Raw genomic sequence first — 10,343 nt, forward strand, 5'->3', positions numbered from 1 at the left:
CATCAACCCCAGATACTGTACTGCAAGCGCTGTGCAATAGGACTCGCTACGAGAGAATGTCAGAGGTGGGAGTGAGGAGGGTAAGTATGCGCTTTTCTATAGATATATATATTTCCTCCCAAGCTAAGCATTATAGATACAAAAAAAATCTACTTGGAATATCCCTTTAAAGTGTTATTCCTATTTCTACATGGAGATATGCCATAAATGTTAGCTAAATCTAGAACCTCCCGAGAACCAGGCCCCTCTGGCCCCTTTTGACCTGCTTGTGGTGACTGGAGGAGTTCGGGGAGCTAAACATACTGTAAATGATCGGGCTGTTTATGTGAATTACATAAAGTGCGTAAAACAGTGCAAACTGCATAACTCTCAGCTCTCTGCTGTTCACGCAACATTAACCTCTTCCCGAACACCTTCAAACCACCAAAAGAAGGTTAAGAGGGGCCAGAGGATCAAGATAGGTGAGGGTCTGAAAGGTGTGACCCCAAGATTAAAGGGGTACTCCCCTTGAAAACTTTTTTTTCCAGGGGAGTACCCATACATTTTTGGGAGATAGCTGAGTAGAGCTTTTGACTTTGGTAGTCCCAGAGAGTGAATGGAGCGTCAGTCCCAGAGAGTGAATGGAGCGTCAGTCCCAGAGAGTGAATGGAGCGTCAGTCCCAAAGAGTGAATGGAGCGTCAGTCCCAAAGAGTGAATGGAGCGTCAGTCCCAAAGAGTGAATGGAGCGTCAGTCCCAGAGAGTGAATGGGTGGGTGGGCTAATGCGCTGATTGGTCCCATCCTATTTACTATTGATGGTGAGAACCTGTCGACTTCTTTCTCTCCATTAGCAAAAAGGGAGATGTTAAATTGAGCTACGGAGAAGTAAAGAAACACCAGACCCTGACTTGGGTGGCACAGTTCTGCATCATATTTGGGGGGGGGGGGGCTGTTATGAAATTTTTCCGGTGACCGTTTCTCTTCTCTCTATGTAATCCACTGTATAACACATCTCATTTGATCTCCATGTCTAGGCAGTTTAACTCTATAGCAGCCGCACAGTCTGCCTCAAAGGACGTTACTGATACCTGATGTGAAACTGTTCATTTGTATTTAGTGATGGCTACATAATAAACTACATACATAGAACATGGAGCAGTGTGTTCCAATCCTTGAGTAAGATGCTTATTGTTATACCCCACCCTCCTCATGTAGGAAATTACCTGCTGTTTAAGAACACCCAATATAACAATGTGGGAAATCAAGCAGAGCACTCTCCATAAGCATGCGGATCAAGGCTGCATTATACGCCACTGTTCAGGAAAATGGGAAATCATTGTTGGAATTTGCAAAGAGCATCCAGACAAATGCATTTTCACACCAATATTTCTCCTAACTTGCCCAGAGCATGCGAGAATGAACAGAAAGAAGAAGAAATGTGGAGGCTAAGAACATGTCAAATAAATAAAAGCCTTACAGCCGGGGCCGGGATATTTTTTAATTATGACCTAAATCTGTATACATAACTGATGGTAAATATAATAATGTAATATAAGTATGTCAGTGTGATGTCACAACCTGATGGTTATACAGAGGTCGGCTCTGCTTCCCCCTATATCCAGTAGCCGTCCATAGCAAATCACTTGTGACTGAAGACTGCACGTATAGAGTTCTTCTCCTTCTAAGAGGCTCTTCAGCAGCTGTAATGTAAATTATATTTCATTGCCAATTCAGGGAAAACCTGTCCGCCACGTTCAACTCTAAATATAATACATGTCACCCCCCACAGGTATGGACCCACTGTGCCACAAGTAGCTGCTGAGTGGGGCAGGCAGATGCAATAGAAGGCCTCAGACGCAGCAGAGCTGAATTAGGTGACTTAAGCAGGTAGGTGCTGTAACAACAGCAGAGCAGAAAAGCTCAGGTGCAGCAAACTGGAACACAGCAGACAGGGACACGAACACGGCAGACAGCAGACACTGGAACACAGCAGACAGCAGATACTGGAACACAGCAGATACTGGAACATGGCAGACAGCAGATACTGGAACACGGCAGACAGCAGATACTGGAACACAGCAGACAGCAGATACTGAAACACGGCAGACAGCAGATACTGAAACACGGCAGACAGCAGATACTGAAACACGGCAGACAGGGACACTGGAACACGGCAGACAGCAGATACTGAAACACGGCAGACAGCAGATACTGGAACACGGCAGACAGCAGATACTGAAACACGGCAGACAGCAGATACTGAAACACGGCAGACAGCAGATACTGAAACACGGCAGACAGCAGATACTGGAACACGGCAGACAGCAGATACTGGAACACGGCAGACAGCAGATACTGGAACACGGCAGACAGCAGATACTGAAACACGGCAGACAGGGACACTGGAACACGGCAGACAGCAGATACTGAAACACGGCAGACAGCAGATACTGGAACACGGCAGACAGCAGATACTGGAAAACGGCAGACAGCAGATACTGAAAAACGGCAGACAGCAGATACTGAAAAACGGCAGCCGGGAACACTGGAACACGGCAGACAGCAGATACTGGAACACGGCAGACAGCAGATACTGGAACACGGCAGACAGCAGATACTGGAACACGGCAGACAGCAGATACTGGAACACGGCAGACAGCAGATACTGGAACACGGCAGACAGCAGATACTGGAACACGGCAGACAGCAGATACTGGAACACGGCAGACAGCAGATACTGGAACACGGCAGACAGCAGATACTGGAACACGGCAGACAGCAGATACTGGAACACGGCAGACAGCAGATACTGGAACACGGCAGACAGCAGATACTGGAACACGGCAGACAGCAGATACTGGAACACGGCAGACAGCAGATACTGGAACACGGCAGACAGCAGACACTGGAACACGGCAGACAGCAGACACTGGAACACGGCAGACAGCAGACAATGGAACACGGCAGACAGCAGACAATGGAACACGGCAGACAGCAGATAATGGAACACGGCAGACAGCAGATAATGGAACACGGCAGACAGCAGATAATGGAATACGGCAGACAGGGACACTGGAATACGGCAGACAGGGACACTGGAATAAGACAGACAGGGACACTGGAACACGGCAGACAGCAGATACTGGAACACGGCAGACAGCAGATACTGGAACACGGCAGATAGCAGATACTGGAACACGGCAGACAGCAGATACTGAAACACGGCAGACATCAGATACTGGAACACGGCAGACATCAGATACTGGAACACCGCAGACATCAGATACTGGAACACGGCAGACAGCAGATACTGAAACACGGCAGACAGCAGATACTGAAACACGGCAGACAGGGACACTGGAACACGGCAGACAGCAGATACTGAAACACGGCAGACAGCAGATACTGGAACACGGCAGACAGCAGATACTGAAACACGGCAGACAGGGACACTGGAACACGGCAGACAGCAGATACTGAAACACGGCAGACAGCAGATACTGAAACATGGCAGACAGGGACACTGGAACACGGCAGACAGCAGATACTGGAACACGGCAAACAGCAGATACTGGAACACGGCAGACAGCAGATACTGAAACACGGCAGACAGGGACACTGGAACACGGCAGACAGCAGATACTGAAACACGGCAGACAGCAGATACTGGAACACGGCAGACAGCAGATACTGAAACACGGCAGACAGGGACACTGGAACACGGCAGACAGCAGATACTGGAACACGGCAGACAGCAGATACTGAAAAACGGCAGACAGGGACACTGGAACACGGCAGACAGCAGATACTGGAACACGGCAAACAGCAGATACTGGAACACGGCAGACAGCAGATACTGGAACACGGCAGACAGCAGATACTGGAACACGGCAGACAGCAGATACTGGAACACGGCAGACAGCAGATACTGGAACACGGCAGACAGCAGATACTGGAACACGGCAGACAGCAGATACTGGAACACGGCAGACAGCAGATACTGGAACACGGCAGACAGCAGATACTGGAACACGGCAGACAGCAGATACTGGAACACGGCAGACAGCAGATACTGGAACACGGCAGACAGCAGACACTAGAACACGGCAGACAGCAGACACTGGAACACGGCAGACAGCAGACACTGGAACACGGCAGACAGCAGACACTAGAACACGGCAGACAGCAGATAATGGAACACGGCAGACAGCAGATAATGGAATACGGCAGACAGGGACACTGGACACTGGAACACGGCAGACAGCAGATACTGGAACACGGCAGACAGCAGATACTGGAACACGGCAGATAGCAGATACTGGAACACGGCAGACAGCAGATACTGGAACACGCAGACAGCAGATACTGGAACACGGCAGACAGCAGATACTGGAACACGGCAGACAGCAGATACTGGAACACGGCAGATAGGAGATACTGAAACACGGCAGACAGCAGACACTGGAACACAGCAGATAATGGAATACGGCAGACAGGGACACTGGAACACGGCAGACAGGAGATACTGGAACACGACAGACAGCAGATACTGGAACACGGCAGACAGCAGATACTGGAACACGGCAGATAGCAGATACTGGAACACGGCAGACAGCAGATACTGGAACACGGCAGACAGCAGATACAGGAACACGGCAGACAGCAGATACAGGAACACGGCAGACAGCAGATACTGGAACACGGCAGACAGCAGATACTGGAACACGGCAGACAGCAGATACTGGAACACGGCAGACAGCAGATACTGGGACACGGCAGACAGCAGATACTGGAACACGGCAGACAGCAGATACTGGAACACAGCAGACAGCAGATACTGGAACACGGCAGATAGGAGATACTGAAACACGGCAGACAGCAGATACTGGAACACGGCAGACAGCAGATACTGGAACACGGCAGACAGGGACACTGGAACACGGCAGACAGCAGATACTGGAACACGGCAGACAGACTGTTCCGGGGGCTGTAGTCAAATATGGGTTGCTGCTCTTTTTAAAGTCTGTCTGTGCTGAAGAAGTTGCATCACAGATAACCCAAGAAACTGTAAGTGATGGAAGGGATCCTTGAATCTGTTTACCACGTACCACCCCATGAAGACCCCTGATAGCGTGCTCAGTTACATTGCACATAACAGCTAGCGCAGTGTTTCAGTCACAAGTCAAACCTAAGTCAAGCAACTAAGTCTCATCCCAGTATAGTGTAAGAACAAGCCTGGCCACACCAAGAGAACAGATAACACCCAGGGTAGACCTAGCCTCTGAGTCTAACACATACCCCTTATAGAAATTATTTATATCTGTACACCCACACAAGTTGTGATAGAGAACATACCACATAGGCCTCAATCTTCTCAGAAGGCAGATGACAGAAGAAGTCTAATGGAGATAAGACGGACCACATCATATTCTAACCCTATCATCAGTGTTCCCAAAACTGTGGCCATCGGTTGTCAGGGCAACAACTAGAGTGTCTGATCTACATTATGCTATGAAATTCGGTGTTCTCCAAACTGTGGCTCTCCAGATGTTGTAAAACTACAATCTGAAGGGCCACAATTTAGAAACCACTTTGCTTTGTCTTTCCATGGGGTGAGCTTCAACACCCAATATGACCCATGTACATGACTGGGACACTAAGTTCACAGGATCATTATTTCAGGTAAATAGTAGGACCAGGATCTAAGGCCTAACCCTAATGCTCCATGCATTTATCTGTAGGGTACATTATATCTAAGCTTTGTGGATGTAGAATCTCTGCCATGTGTTCCAGATCAGCCCTGATCCTCGGATTTGTCGGCTTCATTACCCAATGCTCTGACCTCCAATTATTTTAAGTGAACAATCACAGCAGCATGTCACCGGCTGCATCTACATCACTCATCCTGTCACATTACAGTCATGTCATCTACATCCTACGAATTGGTGAACACAGAGAAATGACAGGTAAGAACAATATCTGCAATAGTGTAAATTATTGATGACAACTAATAAGAGAAATGCTTCCAAAACCTGCTGTAACAACAAGATCTATATGCAAAAGCAAAACTTACAAATAGACTATGAAGGAGATTTATCATTCTTTTCAAAGGTACCGTATATGGCTTTTATATGACTTTTTTATTTTTTTTTTTTACTTTTGCTTACATGTGACCTATTTATCAAATAGTCGCACGACCTTGATAAAAAAAAAAACATGTTAGCAAAACCTGGGAAGCACGCTTACAAAAGCATTTTTTAAAACAGAAAATGTTTCCCTTATGTTAATAGTCGAAGTTCGTTATCTACCCTTTGTTACCAGTAGCGTTGCTAGAGAGTGGGGGGGGGGGGGGGGCGTACCACATCGGGTGACTGACACCCTGACTGGCCTGTCTGGCACTAAATAGCTGCATTCCAACTATCCCGCAACAAACCATCCACCCTCCCCAGAAATAAAAAATATTAAAAACATACTATGCCGCACCATGAACATCCGTTATCTGAAGGCTTTTTTGTTTAATTTTTCCCGCATTTTGTGATGTTGGTGGACGGAGTCTTGCGTCGCTGCGCGGAGGCCGAAGTTTACGTCCGGAAGGAAGACAGTGCATCACCAACAGGCACATAAACAATAGTGAAGCCACAAAAAAAAAAAAAAACGCTCGGTACATTACCCACCCCAAAATGTAAAATGTGCATGAAGCTGTATTATTATGGATGTTTATGTTTTTTAAGGAAAAATGTTAGTGCCACATATGGGTTATTTACGTAGTCTGTAACAATTCTTACACAAATTATTTTGTGCCTTATTATATTTTAACACAACATTCATTTAAAAATGTAGTGGGTACGCCAGCATGTACGTGTCCTAAAAGTAACAAGGTGTGCAGTGTGTATTTTTAACCTTAAAATGAATAGAATTGTTATATAATTTTTTTTCTATAATTAACATTAACATTAATGTAGTAGCTTTGTTTCATGATGCAGAACAAGAATAATTGTTAAAGTGGGTATTAATGTCCTTTTCTGCAGACATATGCACTTTTTGTAAGCCAGGTTGGACCTGGAATACATTTGCGACTTAAATGGAGATGCGATTTTTTTTCTTCATCAATCGAAACTATCGCATTTGATAAATACATGACCACTGCAAAGTAAAAAAATAAATAAATAAAAAAAAAAGATTTCAGAAATGTGCTTTGAAATAAGCAAAAATCAAAAAGTCGCAGCTAGTATAGAAAAGTCGCACGTGCACAAGTACGTGCGACTTTTTATGCAAAAAAAAAAATCTACTAAAGAGCTTGAAAAATCTTCTATGTCTTTACGTAAGCCTTAACACACTAAAAGATTGTAGTAACCACCGGATCACTGCTTTCCTGATACCAAGCTATTCCTTGTATTTAGAGGTTAGTACCTAGCAAAAGTGCTCAGAAAAAGACAATTGTACGGAAGAATTAGCATGCAAGGCAGAAGGAATCTATAAAGCAGTAGTACAGTAAAGATTTGCAGTGTATTTTTGGTCCTATGTCTATGACCCATACAGTCCAAAACGAGTCAAACTTTTACGGTACTATTGACTTGTATTCTAATTATTCAAAAAGGTTTTTAGGTATGTGCCAGTCCTCCTCCCTGTTCTCTACTTGCTGTGCATTTGAGTCCAGTGCATGACCTGTGCGGATTATAGCCACAGCCACTGAGGAGCAGGGATTACCTAGTTATACAAGACGGGAAGGGGAGGGGAGGAGAGTGACGCTGGGGCACTTAAAAAGCTCAGTCCCACGTCCGGTAACTTTCCCCAAAGGAAAAACATGTTTCTATAATTAATTGTGCCACCACCACAGGGAGCACAGGTATGTAATTTACACTCACACTGTTATCTATGTAAGGGAACCTGCAGCTCTTTTGGTCAAAATAAGATGACAAATTCCCTTTAACTTTATTTTGCATGACAGTACGAATACAGCAATACATAAAGGGATCTTTATGTTCTACTACTTTTTCACAATAACACTTAAAGAAATAAAGATAAAGAAAAGAGTCACAGTGTCCCTGCTCGTACAGTAAAGAATCCCTAACATTTTCACTTTTTATTAAAGTGCACCCGTCAGATCCTACAAAAAACAATATGTTACTCAGTACCTAATCCTGACCATGTGCATCCATTTTTATGCCTCTATCACCTATAAATATTATACAAATCCCTCTTTTCATTAGCTCACAGTGTTAGAAATCCTCTCAGGGGAAGGGGGTGTGTCCCTTGTGGTGGTGGGAGGTGATTGGTGTGTCTGCTCATGCAGCCTTGTCCATAAATGATTTATTGTCCATGACTCATGAACAAGCCTGATGCTGCTGTGTGACTGATTAATGTCCCAATAGTTATAGGGACCCCTAGTGGTGGGATTTTCAGGGTCCTTTTACTTTAATAATTATTCAAAAAATTTAAAACAACTATATTACAAAAGATCTTTAATTGTCATCAGTAACAACATAAAAAAAGTTTTGGGATCTGACAGTGCCCATTTAAGTTTTAACTTTTACTTTAAAATTCATGACAATGGTCCTTTTACTTTCCTGCAGGACAGTAATGGACCAGCTTTGCAGGATAGAGCTTTGCCTTAGACCAACAAATGTTTTTACCTCCAGACTGTTTGCTGGCCGTGTCATTGAGTGATGTCTTTCCTGAAGATAAACTTCAAAGTGCAGGTCCAAAGTTTCAGGCCACCTTCAGCTCCAGCGTGGGGAGACACAAGCGATGCTGGGCAGTACAGTTAGCGAGGCAACCATATCACACTCAACGAATTTTACTGAGCGTGGTACAGTTGCCTTGGAAACAGGCAGATTGTGTGGACAAGAAACATTGTACTTGAGCTTTCCTTCTCTTTACTCTGTGGCATTAACATCCTCCCCAAAAAGACTTAATCACCAACATATTTCCTTTCAGTGGAAACATATATAGAATTTCTAGTCCTATGGATCTCCTTTGGACTGCCGTATCCCTGATCCTTTATCTGACATGCAATCCTATATTATAATTGAGATTTGAGATTCATCACTGAATATCACATTTAATTAATCCTCCATAAGCCATTAGTCCACTATACTTCTGTTTTTGCTGTTTAGGTGTTAAAGGGGTAGTCCAGTGGTGAAAAATGTATCCCCTATCCTAAGGATAGGGGATATGTTTGAGATCGCGGGGGGTCCGACCGCTAGGGCCCCCTGCGATCTCTCTGTACGGGGGCCAGGCTCTCCGGCCAGATAGCGGGTGTCCACCTCCGCACGAAGCGGCGGCCGACACGCCCCCTCAATACATCGCTATGGCAGAGCCGGAGATTGCCGAAGGCAGCACTCCGGCTCTGCCATAGAGTTGTATTGAGGGGGCGTGTCGGCCGCCGCTTCGTGCGGAGGTCGACACGACCCCTTCCCGCGGGCTGTCGGGGCTCCGTACAGGAGATCGCAGGGGGCCCAGCGGTCGGACCCCCCGCGATCTCAAACTTATCCCCTATCCTTAGGATAGGGGATAAGTTGTTCACCACTGGGTCACCACTGGACTACTCCTTTAATGCTTTTTTTGTATAGCTTTTCTATATACAGTAAGTCCATTTACTTGAGTCAGTTTCTTACAGTTCTGTCATAAACTTTGACTCCAGATTCCCTACATCTGTTTTCTCATGTTTTTTTCTATTTTCAGAGCATATTTCATTTAGTCTTTTGTCCTGGCACTAACATCTTCCTTGGTCTACCTATATGTTTTCCTTTTATAACCATCCCATTTTGCTTAAGTTTGCACCAAATTCTGCACACACCTGATAACCAATATCTTCTGCCACGTGCTATGTTGGATTTTATCTTGAAGGAATTGTATAATCCTATCCATTGTTTCAGCTGACAACTGTCTTGCTGGGGCCATGTTTTCTTTTTAACTAACCAAGTCCCACGGCTCGGTAAGATCTGTAAATGGATAATACCAGCCAGCATTATTTGCTTCTGAGGGTAAGACGTCATCTTCTCGTCTGCAGCTTTTGTTGAGAACTAGTTATAAAATAAACAGTTATTACGTTGTATCATCGTGACTACAAAAGAAAAAGAAATAGCAAATAAAAATGGAATCTTGACAAATAAAATTATAAGGAATAGAAAACTAAAGAGAACAGAGAAATTGGCAGAAAAGTACCAAAGTAACACCAGTGGCTCTCAAGCACAAAGTGAGGCTACAGATAAATTAACCAATGAACTGTAACATACAAACAATAAAGAAACTCCAAAAATTGTTTTCCATTAACGTTTAACCCCTTAAGGACTCAGCCCATTTTGGCCTTAAGGACTCAGACAATTTTATTTTAACATTTTAGTTTTTTCCTCCTCGCCTTC

Source organism: Hyla sarda, chromosome 3, assembly GCF_029499605.1.
Source record: "Hyla sarda isolate aHylSar1 chromosome 3, aHylSar1.hap1, whole genome shotgun sequence".
NCBI lineage: Eukaryota > Metazoa > Chordata > Amphibia > Anura > Hylidae > Hyla > Hyla sarda.